The sequence below is a fragment of the Pan paniscus genome, chromosome 11 (genome assembly GCF_029289425.2).
Source record: "Pan paniscus chromosome 11, NHGRI_mPanPan1-v2.0_pri, whole genome shotgun sequence".
In the NCBI taxonomy this organism is placed as follows: Eukaryota; Metazoa; Chordata; class Mammalia; order Primates; family Hominidae; genus Pan; species Pan paniscus.
In genome coordinates, this window is record NC_073260.2 from 48,378,672 (window position 1) to 48,398,142 (window position 19,471).

General features: G+C 43.8%; 1 long non-coding RNA gene across 1 annotated transcript in view; it reads left to right on the forward strand.

Moving 5' to 3' along the window:
- Positions 1-11,060, forward strand: part of LOC103784397 (uncharacterized) — a 58,113-nt gene extending 47,053 nt beyond the window's left edge. Inside the window, exons 3-4 of the long non-coding RNA XR_004673365.4 lie at positions 9,354-9,560; positions 10,643-11,060. This is a non-coding gene — a long non-coding RNA (uncharacterized LOC103784397). The remainder of the gene's footprint in view (positions 1-9,353; positions 9,561-10,642) is intronic.
- The last annotated feature ends 8,411 nt before the right edge of the window (positions 11,061-19,471 follow it).

Below are 19,471 nucleotides of genomic sequence, written 5' to 3' on the forward strand. Positions count from 1 at the left end.
TCACCTAGGAGATGAACTTTCAGTTTTCTGGAATGGATCAGGGAGGTGAGCCACTGCATCAGGGGAGGGTGTTGACATGACTATGTGCCTTCTCTTTTCTGGTGGAGCCCTTTGTAGCAGAAAATAATATTTACTATGGAAACAACATAAATGAGTCTTGGATGAGGACTCTAAGTTTGCATTGTTAAGATAATAGGCTGAAAATTTTGCACTATTTTTTGATAGTTCTAAATAGTCCAGGCATTTAATATGCATTGAAGTAAGCAGGTCACAGCCTGTGGCTTAGAAATAATAGAGCCAATTTATACTCCTACCAGCAGTGTAAAAGCGTTCCTATTTCTCCACATCCTCTCCAGCATCTGTTGTTTCCTGACTTTCTAATGATCGCCATTCTAATTGGTGTGAGATGGTATCTCATTGTGGTTTTGATTTGCATTTCTCTAATGACCAGTGATGATGAGCTTTTCTTCATATGTTTGTTGGCTGCATAAATGTCTTTTTTTGAGATGTGTCTGTTCATATCCTTTGCCCACTTTTTGATGGGGTTGTTCATTTTTCTCTTGTAAATTTAAGTTCCTTGTAGATTCTGGATATTAGCCCTTTGTCAGATGGGTAGATTGCAAAACATTTTTTCCCATTCTGTAGGTTGCCTGTTCACTCTGATGACAGTTTCTTTTGCTGTGCAGAAGCTCTTTAGTTTAATTAGATCCCATTTGTCAAACCTGCATGTTCTGCACATGTATCCCAGAACTTAAAGTATAATTAAAAAAAAAAAGAAATAATAGCACCATTCCATGACTCGTGTTGCATGGGGCCATCATCGCTTCGGCCTCTCTGTGCAGCACTTCAGACTTTGGGAATGTGTGTCTAGCATTGATGCTGAGCGTGGATTCAATCAGAAAGACCTATGTTCAAACACTGGCGTTTGTTTGTGTGACCCAGGCAGGTTAACGCTCTTAGCCCTAATTTCCTCAGCTGTAAAACAGGCAATAATGACAGTTCCTATTGTATAGAGTTCTGAAAATTAAATATGCTCAGTGCCTGACAAAAAGTAAATCTTCAACAAATGTCAGTTCTTATTATTAAGGTTTTTACCGCATCCTTGCTCAATGATTTGGAGCTTTTGTGTTTGTTAGTCTCTGCAGAGGAAAATTGGCTTTGTGCTTGATTAAAACCTATCTTGGTTACCCCAATGTCCTGATGCTGTTCAGATGGTAAATAGTCTTTCCCAGGAACAGGTAGCTCTTTAATTCTAGAGAGAAGAAAAGGAGGCTGGAGGGTTCTGAGTTTCTCCAGGGGTGTGCGGGGTTGACTGGGTGTAGGAATCATCATTGACCACTTTGTTTTCCAAGAAGGCCCACAAAGGGCTCTACAGTTAATGTTTTATCAGAGATCAATAGGGAGTCTCCTCCATTGTACATTCAGTGAACACTTGCAAAGGAAATGGATGAATGAATGAATGAACAAATGAATAATTTCCTTCTTGGTTTTCTCTTGAAAGGAAATATATAGTCATCCCTCTGTATCCAAACAGGATTGTTTCTAGGACCTCCCACTCTCAACCCCATGGATACCAAAATCCACAGATGTTCAAGTCCCCGTTTGCATACACCCTATGCACATACTCCGTTATACTTTAAATCATCTCTAGACTACGTATAATACCTAACACTATGTAAATAGTTGTTGTGTTACATTGTTTAGGGAATAATGATGAGAAAAAAGCCTGTACGTGTTCAGTACAGATACAACCATCTTTTTTTTTTTTTTGTAATATTTCTTATTCACAGTTGGTTGAATCCAGGGATGCTGATTCCAGATTTGGAGGGCCAACTGCACTCCATGGTTAGCACATATGCAGAGAGCTGCATGAAGCTGGGTCTAGATCTCAGCCCTATCATTGACCTTGGGCATATTGCATGGCCCCTTTGTACCTTCCCACCTTCATTTGTCCACCTGGCATCACACCCAACTCACAAGAATGGTGGGGTTAAATGAACCATTAATGCCAGGCACTCAGCACAGGGCTTGGTGTGTTCACAACAAGCATTACCAGCAGCAGCTGTGTCATCATGATCAGTTTTCTCTGCCTTACCTCTCTCCACCTGAAGCAGCTCTTGGATGGGAAAGGTAGAGATGGTGGTCAGAGCCAGCCTTGGTGCCACTGTGAGTTTCAAATAGTGGTGCCCCATAATTCCACATATGTCTGTTGGCCGAATGTATTTAAATGAAGTATCTATTTATGCTTAAGTCTATATTTGAGTATCTGTATGTATCTGCCCTACAGAACCCTCATCCCTTCTGTACGGAGTCATATGTATTTAGATCTGTTTTCTTCCTTACCATGCCCCTTACTGTTGAGTACTTTTCATGCTGGTGGAGATGGTTTAAATTCTTGAAGATTTTGAGTGAGTGAAGGGCATCCAATTGTTTTTCTCCTCTATCGCATTTCCCACTGGGGAAAGAAAGGCTGAATGAATACCTTTTTAAGCTTTCCCCAAATAAGTCATTTCTAGGCTCTAAGATAGCAGGAGAAATGTCAGCACAAATGCTAATTAAGAAATAAGTAACATCGCAGACCAAAAAAAGAAACAGAAAACTAATCCTCCCTATTGGTGGTGGAAGTGTAGGTCCTCCCCATCAGACACCAGTCCAAGAAAAGACATAGGGTAGAAATGATGTGTTTATATTGTAAGGAAGCTGTGGGTCAGGCTTTTACACATCTGATATCTGTGTGCTGGTATCATAAGTTGTGGGAACGAGAGACATAACCTGTGTTCTTTCTGGTAACCAGTTGTTGTGGTCTCTGGGAGGGGGCTCTGAGGGTGCTCTGGGAACCATCTTCCTCTCATTTTCAGAGGCTTTGAAATGGGAAATGCACTGTGTGATGTGATGCTGTTTTAACATTGCCCAGGGTTTGAATGATGAATGTTTACAAGTGCAGGAGGCTCTGCAGAAGCCACCAAGCTGTGTACCTATCAGTTGCCTGGTTTATCATTGCACAGAATCTGGGTTCTTTGGAGGAAGAGGCCAATGGAAGCCAAGGTTCTTAACTTCATTTTGGCCGATTCAATGATGTTATAAACCTGAGGCAGGGTCACATCTAGGAGATATACATCGGTCCCCAGACTTGAGTGAGTTATCGGAGAACAAAGCTTGGCAGGACTCAATTTGGCTTGAATGGAGAAGACTGGGCTGGACTTTTGGGAAGCTGCAGGATTGGCTGTGTCAGAGAGTAAAGAGGAGGATGTACCGGTGGGAAATAGCTCATGAAACACACAGGGAGGGGAGGGGAGAGAGCTTGGCACCTGGCAAGTCTGCTGCAAGAGCGGCGCTGTCCAAGGGAAATGTAACGTGAGCCACATATATACCTTATTCTCCCATGTTGTTTTTATTCCTTGTTTTCTAAGTGGAGCTTTTCTGATGTGCAGACATCCTTGGTCTAGTTTGTGTTTGACCAGCTCTTGGGGACACCTTGACCAGCTCTTGGGGACACCTTGACCAGCTGTCATGTGTGATTTTAGGGCTTTCACCTTTGCAAAGGGCTATACCAGCTGCCCAGTCTTCCTGGAGCTCCAGAGTTATTTTAACTGATGACTTTTCAGAAATGCAGGAAGGATGTAGGTCACCTGATACTCAGGAAGCCATGTGAGGCTTGGCAATTGGATGCTTGGAGCCAATCCTTTGTCACTCACAGAGCTTTTGTGGGAATGTGGCATTATTTAATTGAGCTAACAAAGCTCATTACCAGAAAGATCTGGGGAAGGACTGGCCAAGGACAGGTAAGATGAAGCCTCACCAGGAAAGAGAAGCAAGGAAATCATAACAGAATAAAACCAAAATGAAACACAGTACCTGCCTTCATTCTGAACTAACTCGTTCCTGACCTGCAGCCTAACCTGGAGCCCTGGTCCCTGTGCTCTGCCAGAGGAAGCCTGTGAGCTAGGACAGAGCAGATGCTGCCACTGATTCCAATGCCAACACCCCTGACAAGCATGGACACTGAGCAGCCTGCACACGCATGAATCCAAAATCTGGCTCTGGCCCGACGGACAGTCAAGGAAAGAAAGAAGTCACAACATAATTTAATACTCGATAAGTACAGGGATACCCTGCTTTATTGCACTTTGTAGATATTGCATGTTTTATGAAGGCTGGTTTTGTGGCAACCCTGCATCAAGCAAGTCTATTGATGAGCACCATTTTTCCAACAGCATATGCTCATTTTGCACCACACTTGGCACTTGGTAATTCTCACAGTATTTCAAGCCTTTTCATTATTATATCTGTTATGGTGATCTGTAATCAGTGATCTTTGAAGTCACTGTTATAATTGTTTTGGAGGCACCACAAACTGCACCCGTATAAGATGGCGAACTTAATATACGTAGTGTGTGTTCTGATTGTTCCACACACTGGCCATTCCCCCATCTCTTTCCTTCTCCTCAGACCTCCTTATTTCCTGAGACAAAGGAATAGTAAAACTAGGCCAATTAATAACCCTACAATGGTCTCTAAATGCTCAAATAAAAGGAAGAGTCCCCCATTTCTCACTTTAAATCAAAGCTAGAAATGATTAAGCTTAGTGAGTAAGGCATGTCTAAAACTGAGATAGGCTGAAAGTGAGGCCTCTTGCACCAAATGGTTAGCTAAATTGTAAATGCAAAAAAAAAGTTGTTGAAGGAAATTTAAAGTGCTACTTCAGTGAACACATAAATGATAAGAAAATGAAACAGCCTTATTGCTGATGTGGAGAAAGGTTTAGTGACCTGGATAGAAGATCGAACAAGGCAAAATATTCCCTTAAGCCAAAGCCTAATCCAGAGGAAGGCCCCAATTCTCTTTAATTCTAGAGTTAGAAGCCTGAAGGAGGTAAGGAAGCTGCAGAAGAAAAGTTGGAGGCTAGCAAATATTGGTTCTTGAGGATTAAGGAAAGAAGCCATCTTCATAACATAAAAGTGCAAGGTGAGGTAGCAAGTGCTGATGTAGAAGCTGCAGCAAATTATCCAAAAGATCTAGCTAGGATTATTGATGAAGGTGGCAGTTCTAGACAACAGATTTTCAGTGTAGACAAAACAGCCTTCCATTGTAAGAAGATGCCATCTAGGACCTTCTTAGCTAGAGAGGAGAAGTCAATGCCCGGCTTCAAAGCTTCAAAGGACAGGCTGACTCTCTTGTTAGGAACTAATGCAGGTGGTGACTTTAAGTTGAAGCCAACACTCATTTACTATTTCTAAAGTCCCAGGGCGCTTAAGAACTCTGCTAAATCAACTCTGCCTGTGCTCTGTAAATGGAACAACGACACCTGGACGGCTGCATATCTGGTTTACACCATGGTTAACTGAATATTTTAAACCCACTGTTGAGACCTACTGCTTAGAAAAAAAAAAAGTTCTTTCAAAATATTACCACTCATTGACAGTGAACCCTGTCACCCAAGAGCTCTCATAGAGAGTAACAAGGAGATTAATGTTTTCATGCCTGCTAATACAACCATCATTCTTTTTTCTTCTTTCCAGCTTTTAGGTTCAAGGGGTACATGTGGGTTTATTACATGGGTAAATTGCATGTCACAGGGGTTTGGTGTACAGATAATTTTGTCACCCAGGTAATCATCAGAATAGACAATAGGTAGTTTTTTAATCCTTACCCTCCTCCCACCCTCTTCCTTCAAGTAGGCCCTGGTGTCTATTGTTCCCTTCTTTGTGTCAATGTGTGCTCAATGTTTAGCTCCCACTTGTAAGTGAGAACATGCAGTATTTGGTTTTCTGTTCCTGAATTAAATTGCTTAGGATGATGGCCTCTAGCTACATCCATGTTGCTGCTAAAGACATGATTTCATTCTTTTTTATGGCTGCATAGTATTCCATGGTGTAAATGTACCATATTTTGTTTATCCATTCTACCACTGATGGGCACCTGGGTTAGTGCCATGTCTTTGCTATTGTGAACAGTGCTATGATGAATGTATGTGTGCATGTGTCTTTATGGTAGAATGATTTATATTCCTTTGGGTATATACTCAGTAATGGGATTGCTGGGTTGAATGATAATTCTAAGTTATTTGAGAAATCTCCACACTGCTTTCCACAGTGGCTGAACTAATTTACATTCCCACCAACAGTGTATGTATTCCCTTTTTTCTACAACCTTGCCAGTATCTGTTATTGTTTGACTTTTAAGAACAGCCATTCTGACTGCTATGAGATGGTATCTCATTGTGGTTTTGATTTGCATTTCCCTAATGATTAGTGATATTGGGCATTTTTTTTCATATGCTTGTTAGCCATGTGTATTCTTCTTTTGAGAAGTGTCTGTTCATATCCTTTGCCCACTTTTTTTGCTTATTAATTTGTTTAAGTACCTTATAGATTCTGGATATTAGATATTTGTTGGATGCATAGTTTGCAAGTATTTTTTCCCCATTCTGTAGGTTGCCTGTTTTCCCTGTTGATGATTTCCTTTGCTGTGCAGAAACTCTTTAGTTTAATTAGGTCCTACTTGTTAATTTTTTGTTGTTGTTGTTGCAATTGCTTTTAGAATCTTCATCGTGAAGTTTTTATCAGGGTTGATGACCAGAATTGTATTTAATAGGTTTTCTTGTAGGGTTTTTATAGTTTTCAATTTTACATTTAAGTCTTTAATCCATCATGAGTTGATTTTGATATATAGTGAAAGGTAGGACTCTAGTTTCAATCTTCTGCATATGACTAACCAGTTATCCCAGCATCATTTATTGAATAAGGAGTCCTTTCCCCAGTGCTTGTTGTTATCAACTTTGTTGAAGATCAGATGGTTATAAGTGTGGGGCTTTATTTCTGGGCGGTCTAACCTGTTTCATTGGTCTATGTATCTGTTTCTTTACTAGTAGCATGCTGCTTTAGTTACTGCAGCCTTGTAGTATAGTTTGAAGTTGAGTAGTGTGATGCCTCCAGCTTTGTTCTTTTTGCTTAGGATCGGTCTGGCTATTTGGGCTCTTTTTTGGTTCCAAATGAATTTTAGAATAGTTTTTTCCTAATTCTGTGAAAAAAGCATCGTTGGTAGTGTGATAGGAATAAAATTGAATCAGTAAATTGCTTTAGGCAGAATGGCCGTTTTAACAATATTGATTGTTTCTATCGATGAGCATAGAATGCTTTTCCATTTGTTTGTGTCATCTTTGATTTCTTTCAGCAGTGTTTTGTGATGCTCATTGTAGAAATCTTTCACCTCTCTGATTGGCTAGGTATCAGAAATAAAATACATAGGTATTTTATTCTTTTTATGGCCATTGTAAATGGGATTGTGTCCTCGATTTAGCTCTCAGCTTGGATGTTATTGGCGTATATAAATGCTACTGGCTTTTGGACATTGCTTTTGTATCCTGAAACTTTGCTGAAGTTTTAAAATCAGATTTAGGAGCCTTTGGGCAGAGACTATGGGGTTTTCTGGGTATAGAATTATATTGTCTCCAAAGAGAGATAGTTTGACTTTCTCTCTTCCTATTTGGATGCCTTTTATTTCTTTCTCTTGTCTGATTGCTCTGGCCAGAAGTTCCAGCACTATGTTGAATAGGAGTGGTGAAAGTGGACATCTTTGTCTTGTTCCAATTCTTGATAAGAATGTTTCCAGCTTTTGCCCATTCAGTACAATGTTGGCTGTTATTATTTTTTATTCCATTTTGTATGTCGTCTGTTTACTCTGTTGATAGTTTCTTTTGCTACAACATCATTCTTTCTTATAATGTTTGCCCATGTTATTTTGAGGTATGTTCCTTCAATGCCTAGTTTGCAAAACCACCATTCTGCAGCCCACGGATCAAGAAATAATTTCAACTTTCAAATCTTATTGTTTAAGAAATGCATTAGGCTGGCCGGGTGTGGTGGCTCTCGCCTGTAATCCCAGCACTTTGGGAGGCTCAGGCGGGTGGATCACGAGGTCAGGAGATCGAGACCATCCTGGCCAACATGCTGAAACCCCGTCTCTACTAAATATACAAAAAATTAGCCGGGCATGGTGGTGGGTTACTGTAGTCCCAGCTACTTGGGAGACTGGGGCAAGAGAATGGCGTGAACCTGGGAGGCAGAGCTTTCAGTGAGCCGAGATGGTGCCACTGCACTCCAGCCTGGGCAACAGAGTGAGACTCCGTCTCAAAAAAAAAAAAAAAAAAAAAAAAAGAAAAGCATTAGGTAAGGCCACAGCTGTCATAGATAGTGATTCCTCTGATGTATCTGGGCCAAGTAAATCGAAAACCTTCTGGAAGGGATTAACCATTTTAGATGCCATTAAGAACATTTGCGATTCATGAAAGGTGGTCAAGATATTGATATTCTCAGAAGTTTGGAAGAAGTTGGTTCCAACCCTCACAAATGACTTTGAAAGGTTTAACACTTCAGTGGAAGAAGTCACCGCACATGTGGTGGAAACAGCAAGAGAACTAGAATTAGAAGTGGAGCCTCAAGATGTGACTGAATTGCTGCAATCTCATGATCAAACTTGAATGGATGAGGAGTTGCTTCTTATGGATGAGCAAAGAAAATGGCTTCTTGAAATGGATTCTACTCCTGGTGAAGATGCGGTGAACGTTGTTGAAGTGACAACAAAGGACTTAGAATATTACATAAATGTAGTTGATAAAGCAGCAGCAGGGTTTGAGAGGACTGACTCCAATTTGAAAGAAGTTCTACTGTGGGTATAATGCTGTCAAACAGCATCACATTCTATAGAGAAGTCTTTTGTGAAAGGAAAAGTCAATCAATATGGCAAAGTTCACTGTTGTCTTATTTTGAGAAATTGCCACAGCCACCCCAGCCTTCAGCAATCATCAACATGAAAGCAAGACCCTCCATTAGCAACAAGATTATGGCTCGCTGAAGGCTCAGATGATCATTAGCATTTTTTAGAAATAAAGTATTTTTAAATTAAGGTATGTACATTTTTTTAGACATAATGCTATTGCATGCTTAATAGACTATAGAACACTATAAACATAATGTTTGTATGCATTGGAAAACCAAAATATTAGTGTAACTAGCCATATTCTGATATTTGCTTTATTGCGGTTATCTAGAACCAAACCTGAAATATTTCTGAGGTATGTTTGCAACATTCTCAAAAATGCAAACCTTAAACCCTGAATTTGAGTTACAGAAAGCCAGAGACACATATATACTTACATATGTACATTTATTCAGATTTATCGAAGACCGAGTTATTCTGCATAAAGTTCCAAGTGGCATTAAATTTCATTTAGAAATAAGAATTTTTGAAACAAATGTTTATAAGCCATATCATACTTTTCCTTCTCTTTTTAAAAAACATTTTCTGAAAACAACTTGACCTTTTGCTTAATGACTTTGCATTTTTTTTCCCAGGAGAGGTGCCCGATGAGCTCCCAGTCATGTGGTTCAGGGCGGGCTCTGGAAGACTCACAGAGGAGACTCCTCCAAGAAACCAAGAAGGTTTCTCTCCAAGTCGGGATCTGCTCTGCTCAGGATGCTCCTCCAACACACACAGTGAAAAACTGAGCACCTAGAGAGCAACACCAAAAACCCATGGCCAATAATGGAGAACCAAATCAGGTGACAAGTTACCCCCAGACCCTAAAATGCACGCGGTGGTGATAGGGCACCAACAACCACAGAGTCCCTGGAATTGACATCCATGAGGGAGGAGATGGGGGGAAGTAATGAGGCAGAGCCCAGCCACCTAAGGCAGGAGACCCCAAATCGGCTAACCAGAGAGGGCGGCTGGTGGATTGAGAACAGCAACTGTGATACGCTGAGTGAGTCCATGACCCTGCCTGAGATGAACCCAGACTACGCATGGTTCCTACCATCAGGTCAGATCATACTGGGTGACATGCAGGCACTTTGACCATCCTAATAGTCCAAGGGGCAGTGGAGCCATTAGAATCAGCTCGGCCTCCAGGCATGCCTTCATCCCTGGGTCAGCGTGAAGGTGCGGAAGCTGTGGTTCTGCAGAGGAGATCACTTAAGAAGGCCCGGGCCTCACCTAAACTCTTTAATTGAGGGCCTCTGGGGCGGAGTCCCAGGCCTGCTGATTTCTTCATGCTCCCAGGCTAAGTCCAGAAGTAGTTAAAGTTGAGGACCACTTCGGTGAGGGAGAAAAAAAAGCATACTTTTTGAGGACTCTTCCCAAATAAGATTCCTTTTTCCTCTGGTTTGTTACTATTTGTTAGCATCTGTGAGTGAAAGGGATGTGAGGGTTTGATTTGGCCTAAATTCCCCTCTAGAAAATTCCCTTTGGGAAGAAAAAAGGCTCTGATCACCAACCAAAGGCCATATATTCTAGTCTCGGCCCCCACCACTTGCTGGGGTCCTCTGGGGAGCTGTGGAAAGTTCTGGCATCCTGCCGCACCTCAAGGCTCTGCTGTGGTCATCTTGGGTTCTAGATGCCCCCGAGGGTGGTAATGTACAGTTAGGGCATCCTGGACTCCACGAAGCCTCAGTAAGCCTTTGCAGGGCAGGACACTCTTGTCCCTGTGTGCAAGTCATTGCTTCATGTAATTTGCGTAAATACAGGCTCTTTTCTACCCAAGATTAATCTTTTTAATTAGTTAAGCTGCTATGTTATAGGAAACAAACATTGACCCTTAAGTACATAATTGGCACAATTGAAACAATTAAATTATTTTCCCCAGGAGAGCATTCAGCAAAGCAATTCTTGCTGTAGAAGGAACAGCACAAAAAGCTGGAAGGAAACTGTGGCATGTGTGAAAGATAACTTGTCAGTGTTTGCAGTCTACTGAGATCCCCGCTGCAAGAAAAGGCAGGATTTTCACTTGCTTCTTGGCCCACCTCTGTTGTCCAGAATCCAGGACAGGTGACAAGAGAAGCGGATGTGATCTGCACAAGCTGGTGCAGCTGGGTTGGGAGTTGCTCCTCCTGGACAGGCCGGGAAGGGTGCTGGAGGGGAGGGAGGAGGAGAGAGGTTTTAGGGGAGGGGTGCTGAGCAGTCAGGGACCTGTAAGGTCACATTTCTTTCAGGTATTCTTTCTAGGTGTACTGAATGGGAACATTGTCTGTCATCCCTAGACTGCATTAAAGACCTAAACTGCTTCCATTTGTCTTTGTTTGTTGGACTGAAGTTTCTAATGTACCTGGTGACACAGAGCACAGCTCTGTGTTTTTATGGGTTGCTTAGTTCAAGATCTGGATGAAAGAAGCCTGAACCCATTTTTGTGCAAAAGCGTAAGGGTGTACAGCAGGGATGCTCAAACTTTTGTTTTTATAAGAACCCACTTTTATATTAAGTAGGTTTTCTGTGTGTGAGAAGAAATGCTTGAACATGGAAATGAAAAGTTCTAACTGTAGGATGGAGTTTACAGTGAGTATGAACCTCCCTCCCCACCTCCAATCCCAGGGCCCCTTCCATCTGTACTCACACCTGTAATCCCAGCCCTTTGGGAGGCTGAGGCGGGTGGATCACTTGAGGTCAGGAGTTCATGACCAGCCTGGCCAGCATGGTGAAACCCTATCTCTACCAAAAACACAAAAATTAGCCAGGTGTGGTGGCACATGCCTGTAATCCCAGCTACCTGGGAGGCTGAGGCAGGGGAATCGCTTGAACCTGGGAGGTAGAGGTTACAGTGAGCCGAGACTGCACCACTGCACCCCAACCTGGGCGACAGAGAGAGACTCCATCGCAAAACAAACAAACAAACAAACAAACTTGTGAAAGAATGAAAAGCTTTTCCAATTATCGGAAAGGAAAGACACCTACAACCCATAATATTGTCGACTCTCTACTGAAGCAGGCATTTACAGAGGCTATGAGTGGAGTATAAATTATTGCCATCTCTTTGGGGGAAGATGAGACACTATCTAAAAAAATTTAAAAGAAATATGTCACTTCCTGGAACTTATCCAACAGATCTACTTACATAGTTCTTAGGAGAAAAGGCTCATGGCATGTGGGCTCATAGTTGCATAGGCAAGGGGGCTTTCCCCAAGGCCATCTTTGTGCCCCCAGTGGCTTAGTGTGTTACCTTCCTTGTAATTTGCATTTCATAATTATTCATTCTAGCAAAATTCCTTTCGTTTTGCCACTTTCTAGTTGTTTGGCCTTGGAAGATCATTGAGTTTCTCTTCATCTCAGTTTTCTCATTGGAAAATTGAAGTGTGCACTATTTGCTGTCTAAGACTACTCTGGTTACCATGACTCCATGATAAATTACCCAAAAATATGGTGGCATGCAACAATTGTTTTTTATGTGCATGAATTCAGTGGGTTGGGAATTCAGACGGGAATTCAACTGAAAGACACTGAGGCTGGGGGCTTGCATACCCTGCAGCCTTACTCATGTTATGTGTCTGGTGATTGGAGCTGGCTGTTGGCTTGGGGGCCTCAGTTCTTCCCCGTGCTGTCACTCCATGTCAGCTAGCTGGGGTTCCAGCAAGCATCCATGAGAGACAGAAAGCCAGGTGTAAACTCTATGGCTTTTCCACAACTCCCCATTTAGCTTTGGAAGTTATACAGTATCATCCCCACTGCATTCTGTTAGTTAAGATACTTACAAAGTTCTGCCCAGGCTCGAGGGAGAGGTACAGTAGTCTACTAGGGCTGCCATGACAAAGTACTATAGACTGGATGGCTTAAACAACAGAAATTAATTTTCTTACAGTTTTGAGAGTAGAAGTCTGAGATAAAGGTGTCAACAGGGTTGGTTTCTCCTGAGGCCTGTCTCCTTGGCTTGTAGATGCTGTCTTCTCCATGTGTCTTCATGTGGTCATCCCTCTGTGTCTGTCTGTGTTCTAATCTCCTCTTGTAATAAGCACACTGTCGTATTGGGTTAGGGCCTACCTTAAGGACCATATTTAGCCTTACTTATCTCTTTAGAGACCCTGTCTCCAAAGGCAGTCACATTCTGAGATACTGGGGGTTAGGGCTTCAACATATGAATTTTGGGGGAACACAATTCAACTCATAACAGGAGGGAACATAGATCCCACCTCTTGAGAGAAGGTTAGCATCACACGATACAGAGAGCTTGTGGGATGGCTCATACCAACATCATTGTCCTTGGAAAATAAAATCAGCCAACATGACCTACAACACCATCCTGATACAATTTAAATGACATAGATGAAGGTGATTAATAATGACAGCATCATACTGGTGTAATGTACGTGCAGTAACTTACTGGCCTCAAGGATAGGCCTCTGGTTGAAGTGCCCACATGCCCGGGATACATCTCATCACCTAGGTGGATGATCTGAGCATCTACTGTGTGTAAAGATACACATGGCTGGGATTTTGAACATGAATAGACGTGACCCTTTGAATTAACCTTGAAAACAACTTGTGACTCTAATCAGGTTTTTTTGTTCCTATCTCCCATGACATAGGGCTCAACTCTAAGCTTTCAGAAAGCATCTCTTGAAAATAAAATCTTGGATGTTGTAGCAAGTGCTGTGTACCTGTTCTTCAGCTCCTAGCCCCATCCTACTACTGTGAAAGTGCATGCCTGTAAACTGCCACCCTCCAGCATCTTTTTCTGGCCATTAGAGCCTGATTTTCCTGAAGATTCAGCAGGTTGGAATGCCAGAGAAGTAATGCCCTACCTGCACCCAGCAGTGTTCCACCAGTGGCTATGGGAGTGGCTCACACACTCCAGCTACCTTCCCTCATGGGACTGGAACCTGGAGTTCCCAAGAGGGATTAGGCTCTAGTTGTCCATGGGGCAGCTGTTTTATTCTCACCTTCCCTGTCCTGTCTCTCTTCCTGTCTCCATTCCCTACAGTGCTCCCAGAGATAACTTCCCAAATTTGCTGCCTGCCCTTGGATGTTATTTTAGGGTTGGCTTCTGAAGGAACATAAACGAAGACAGACAGATATGCTGGGTAGCTATGTGTAAGATCACACTGAAACATAGCCAAGAACAAGGCACTCAGCCACTCCCAGGTTTAAAATCAAGTTTCCTACGTTGTCTCTCTGGTCTGAATCTGAGTGAAAGCCCAGGCTCCTGCGTCACCTGGGCCACCTAAGGATCTCCCTCCAGCCTCTGGGTGCTGAAGCTCCACCTGCCCTCACCACATCACAGGAAACCGCGAGCACATCCTCCTGCCTTCTCCAGCAGTCTCTTCAGTGAGCGCCTGCAGAACTGCATCTAGAGCACAGGGCCAATATTGTCACCTTCCCTGTCATGGCTTCCTTCCTGTCTCCACTCCCTACAGTACTCCTGAGAGCCGGGAGCACCTGATTCGTTTTATCTTCTGCACAACTGTTTGGCTGGAATAGGAAGCAAATGGCATGGAATTTGCATATGAAAAGCCATTACCACCTGTGTCCTTGTGTCTGTAAGGATAGGAGGATCCAATCTTCTTATCTGGTAATTGGTCAACTGGAACTGAGGGTTAGTGGGAAACCTGTGTGCCCCTACAGGCAGGAGGGGGACGGGGTGACCCTCTCCGGTGGCTCTCAGTCTGCCAGTGTCCCCGGACTGTTTCCAAGCCCAGGGTTCATCTGGGACAACTGGGCAGGGGGCTATCGCTGCAGCCAGCCCCTTCCTGGGTGTACTGATGAATCAGTCTTCCCTGGGGCTCTGGGGAGGGTGATACCCCTTGCCCTCCCCTTCCAGAGCCTTGTGCACACCAGGTGCTCACCCTGGAGCTGCCTCCCTCCAGTCTTCCAGACTCACGCTTAGCTGCCTCTCAGCAGCATTTCCCTTTGCCCACAGAGGCCTCCTCTCCTCTCCCAGCTGAGTGTTCACCACTCTTTATTTTATTTTAAACTTTGTTTGGGTTAAAGTGTTTTCTTTCCTCCCTGACCGTTTTTCTCATCTTCTGCTGCCTTTTCCTTCCAGTTGCGGGTTCTTAGGTTCTGAGCCTGGGAGGCTCAACAGTCCATCTGGTGTTTGTAGATGGCCTCAGGGGACCTGACGCATGTCCACAGGCCCTTTGGAGCTGAGGGGTGGATAGGACACCTGGGGGCACACAGTCCCCCACCCTGTGCTGCTGGGACAGGACACACTGACCCCAGGCCCCTTCTGGCTTCCTGTGTGGCTCCTGGCCTGGCCATGGGAGTTATGAAATCAGAACTGGTGACTGCCACATGCCTGGGGCCTCAGCCACAGCCAAAACCTAAACCAAATGAAGTCAAATCCCCACCTTAACCCATCTGGAAACAAAAACAGTCCCAAAGAAGAGAGAGACGTGAGCCATTTGGGACAGGTGTGTGATTCTGAAATTGAGAGAATGAGCAAGAAACAGAAATGCGCTCACCAGACCAGTTGCTGCATCCACTGGGCAGTCTGGAGCCGTGTGTGTGTGTGTGTGTGTGTGACGCTGACGAAGAGTTTTGAAACACTGAACTGACAGGGACTTAGAGGTGGAACTGTGTGACCAAATGCTTTTAAAAACGATTAAACTAACTTTACAGAATTCATCCTGAGGAGGGAGAAATGGGCCCTGTTGTAAGGCTCTGGATGTGGGAATTAAAATGCATGTACTGGCTTGGCCCGAGAGCTGAATGCACTCTTAAGGAAACTGAATCTTTGCCACAGTCGGCAAGCTCAACAGCGATGATTAAACATTTAATCAGACGCATGATAGTTTGTTGTGTGTTCATTGTGGCTACAGGAAAGGGTGCTGTAACAGATCTTTAAATAGCAAACCCGCGGCTAAATTTCACTTCATCCATCAAAGGCTGCTGCTATGCAATGACCTAATTTTAGCAGCTTATCAATCCCCCAGTGCTTGTTAGTTGATGTAACTTTGATCCTCTGATGCTAGATGACTTTTGTGCTGAATATAGCTAGAATTTAATATGAATCACTTGGATGGCTGCCCAGCTGAGCTCAACTGTATGAGAGAGATTGAGAGAGAGAGAGAGAAATAGAGGATTCGGGCTACCGAGGTGAATAATAATATACACATAGGCTTCCTTTTTTTTCTGGGGCACTCAACTCCATATCGCTAGGCATGTATTTCAAGCACAATACCCTTGGACTTTTGTTTTATTTCTCCCTCCTAAACAATGAGACTCTTCTCCCAGCAAACATACATAGGAGGTAATAATAAGCTGCTACTGCCAAGATCTGATGACAGTGTCAATAATTGCAAGACATTTTAAATGAATTTTTTCTAAGCAAATCATTGCCTTTTGCAGTGAGCGTTTATTTCTACATAGGAAGAGAGGAGCTGAGATGTTACGAAGGAGCAGAGAACATCTTTAACAGCCCTCCTCCTCTCTCATTTTCTAAATTATTAGATCGTGCTTTTTTGGCTTTCCTACTGTCTGGCTTCTCATCTGAATTTTGAGATTTCCTTCCGTCCTTCTGGCTCTTTGGCAGAACCACCTGTGTCCCAGGCATCCTTCCTGGACGGGTGTGGCTGTCTTCTCACTCTTCTCCATTTGCCCTCATTGACATTATTTCTACCCATAAAATAGGGTCCTGTGGTTTATGTTCTTCATTTTCTGAACCTGGCAGGTAAAGCTTCCTAGACAGGAGGCCTGGGCAGACACTGAAACACACCGGACTCCTGGATGGGCCTGGCCCCAGACAGCCTGCTGGGGTCTTGCCCACCCTGTCACTCCACCACTTTCTCATCCAAGTTGGGAGAGTCTTTTCATTTCCTCTAATTTCTCTGTCCAGGATTTAACCACTGCCTGCTTAAAACCTCCTCCACTGCAGATGGGGGGTGGGGGGGTTGGGAGGAAATACAGCTTAATCTGACTTGGCCACTGGTTAGCAGCTTGGTAGAGGAGGAAACAGGACTCCCCATCTCAGGGAAGTCTGTGGATCTCAGGGTATTTCATCTCCCTGGGATTCCTGTGCTATTATCTAGGGTGTCCTTTGAAGAAGCTGTCATGGTACAGGAGGCCTTTTCAATGGATATAAGATGCCTTAAGATCCTGAGAAGAAAGATTCCTTTAAAAAGAGATAATAAGCTTCTGTAATAAAGTGTCCCAAATGAAATTTACTTTAAATACACACACTGTTCAAACTAGCTTCTAGGTAGCTTGAGAAATGGCAGTGCCACAGCAGCGGTCCCCAACCTTTTTGGCACCAGGGACCGGTTTTGTGGAAAACAGTTTTTCCACGGATGGGGGTAGGGAAATGGTTTTGGGGTGAAACTGTTCCACCTCAGATCATCAGGCATTAGTTAGATGATTCTCATAAGGAGTGCGCAACCTAGATCCCGCTCATGCTCAGTTCACAATAGGGTTTGTGCTCCTATGAATATCTAATGCCACCACTGATCTGACGGGAGGTGGAGCTCACGCGGTAATGCTCACTCACCCGCCACTCACCTCTTGCTGTGTGGCCCAGCCCCCAACAAACCATGGGCCGATAGTGGTTCATGGTCCAGGGACTGGGGACCCCTAATCAATGGGACGTTGTGGCTAGAGAGGAACAGAACATTCTATTTTACACTCTAACATTTCAGTAATAACAAAATACTATTTCTGCAGACCAGCCCTGTCAACACCTTCATCTTGTTTCACATTTGTGAAGGTCGGGGAGGCATCTGGAGCTTCTTGACGTGTCAGCTCGGAATGCTGCCTGTGGGCTGGGTCGGCTTCAGGCCTGCAGGTCAAGGTAAGGGTGCATCTGTGAGTGCCTGTAGAGCCAGCTCATTCTGAGATTCTGTCCTGGGAAAATCCCGCAGTGGGAGAGTTGGGGAGGGGCAAGGAGGGTCACTTGAGATTCACAGGAGAGGATCTCCGATGTTCATGCCATCCAATGCTCAGACTCATTGGTCATGGTTCAGCTATAACTGTAACGGGGCCAGGTGCTTTGCCTTCTACCCACCAGAACAGATAAGGTGGAACACAGTTTGAGAGGCAGATGAGAAACTCCCTACAGTGAGTATGAAATAATGATGCAAGCACCATAATAATTCAAAGAAACACTTATAGAATGCTTACTGTACCCTCAGGTGCTCTCTAAGTGCTGTCTATAGATAATCTCATTTAATCCAATTCCCTTAGAAGGTAAGTACAGTCATCTCTCAGTATCCATGGGAGACTGGTTCCGGTACCCACTGCAGATACCAAAATCCACGGACGCTCAAATCTCATATAAACTGGTGTGATATTTGCATATGACCTATGCATAGCCTCCTGTATATGTTAAATCATCTCTAGATTACTTATGACATCTAATACAGTGTAAATGCAATGTTTGTTGTACTGTATTGTTTACATACATTACATACAGTGGCAAAAAAAAAAGTCTGTACATGTTCAGTGCAGACTCAATCATTTATTTTTTTTCCCCCAAATATCTTCTATCTGAGGTTGGTTGAATTCATGGATGCGGAACCTGTAGATATGGAGGGCCAACTGTATTATTGTTTCTACTTTATAGAAGAGTAATTGGAGGCCCAGTGAGGTCAGGTAATGTACCCTAGGTCACACAGCTAGGAACTAGAAGAGTCAGGATTCAAACTTAGGCAAAGTCCAGAATTTGTGCTTTGGGACCACTAGGCTATACGGTCTCTAAATGACTAGCAATCTCCAACAAATGTTTTTTGATTCCTCCAAAAATGACCTGCTACACCTCAGTGAAAGCAGCCAATGGCAGGCTCTGTGTTAAAGCCCTGGTCAGTAGTTGCTGTTGGCTATGAGGGTGGCATTGTGCTCTGGTGCCTGATGGCCCCAGATGTGTTGAAATCCAGGCTGAATCCTGGCCCTGGTACAAATCAGAGGTTTCAGTCTGAAGGTGGTTTTAGTCCATGGGTTTGAGCTGAGAGTCTGTGTCTGGGCAGTGCCAGCACTGATATTGACAATACTGTTGTATCTGGCTTAAGTTGGTCATCCCAGTGACATTCCTCAGGATTAGCTTGGATTTGTGGGGGAAAAGGGCACCAATGGGGGAGAGGTTTTCTGCTATGTTGAAGGGACCACAGCCTGGAATCATGTGGGAAACACTGGAGTAATCCATCTCCAAAGCAGGATAGGCAGACCCCAGCACCACAGAGCTCAGCTCACAGAGCAGCCCAAGGCAGGGGAAGGCTCTCCAGGTTGCAGACTTCACTTTTTGGTGGTTAGCAAAGGATAATAGGACCCTTAAAAGATCCTAAAACATAGAACAGAGACGAAGAGTTCATGAACGGAAAATGATCAAATGCCTGGAATGAAGCCTATAAAAGGAAAGAGTATTGAGAATATCTCAGAGGAAGCCAAAGCAGGTGAATGCAAATTGGAAGAGAGGTCAAGGGGTGAGAGCAGAGGGAGGGAACTGCCTGTGATGTACTGAACTGTGTCCCCCCTAAAATTCATATGGTGGACCCCCAACTCCCAGTACCTCAGAATGTGACTGTGTTTGGAGATAGGGCCTTGAAAGAGGTGATTAAAGTGAAATGAGGTCATAGGGTGGCCCTAGCTCAATCTGACTGGTCTCCTTCTAAGAAGAGGAGATGAGGACACAGGCACAGAAGAAAGGCCATGTGTGGACATAGGGAGAAGATGCCATCTACAAGGCAAGGAGAGACCAACCCTGATGACAACTTGATCTCAGACT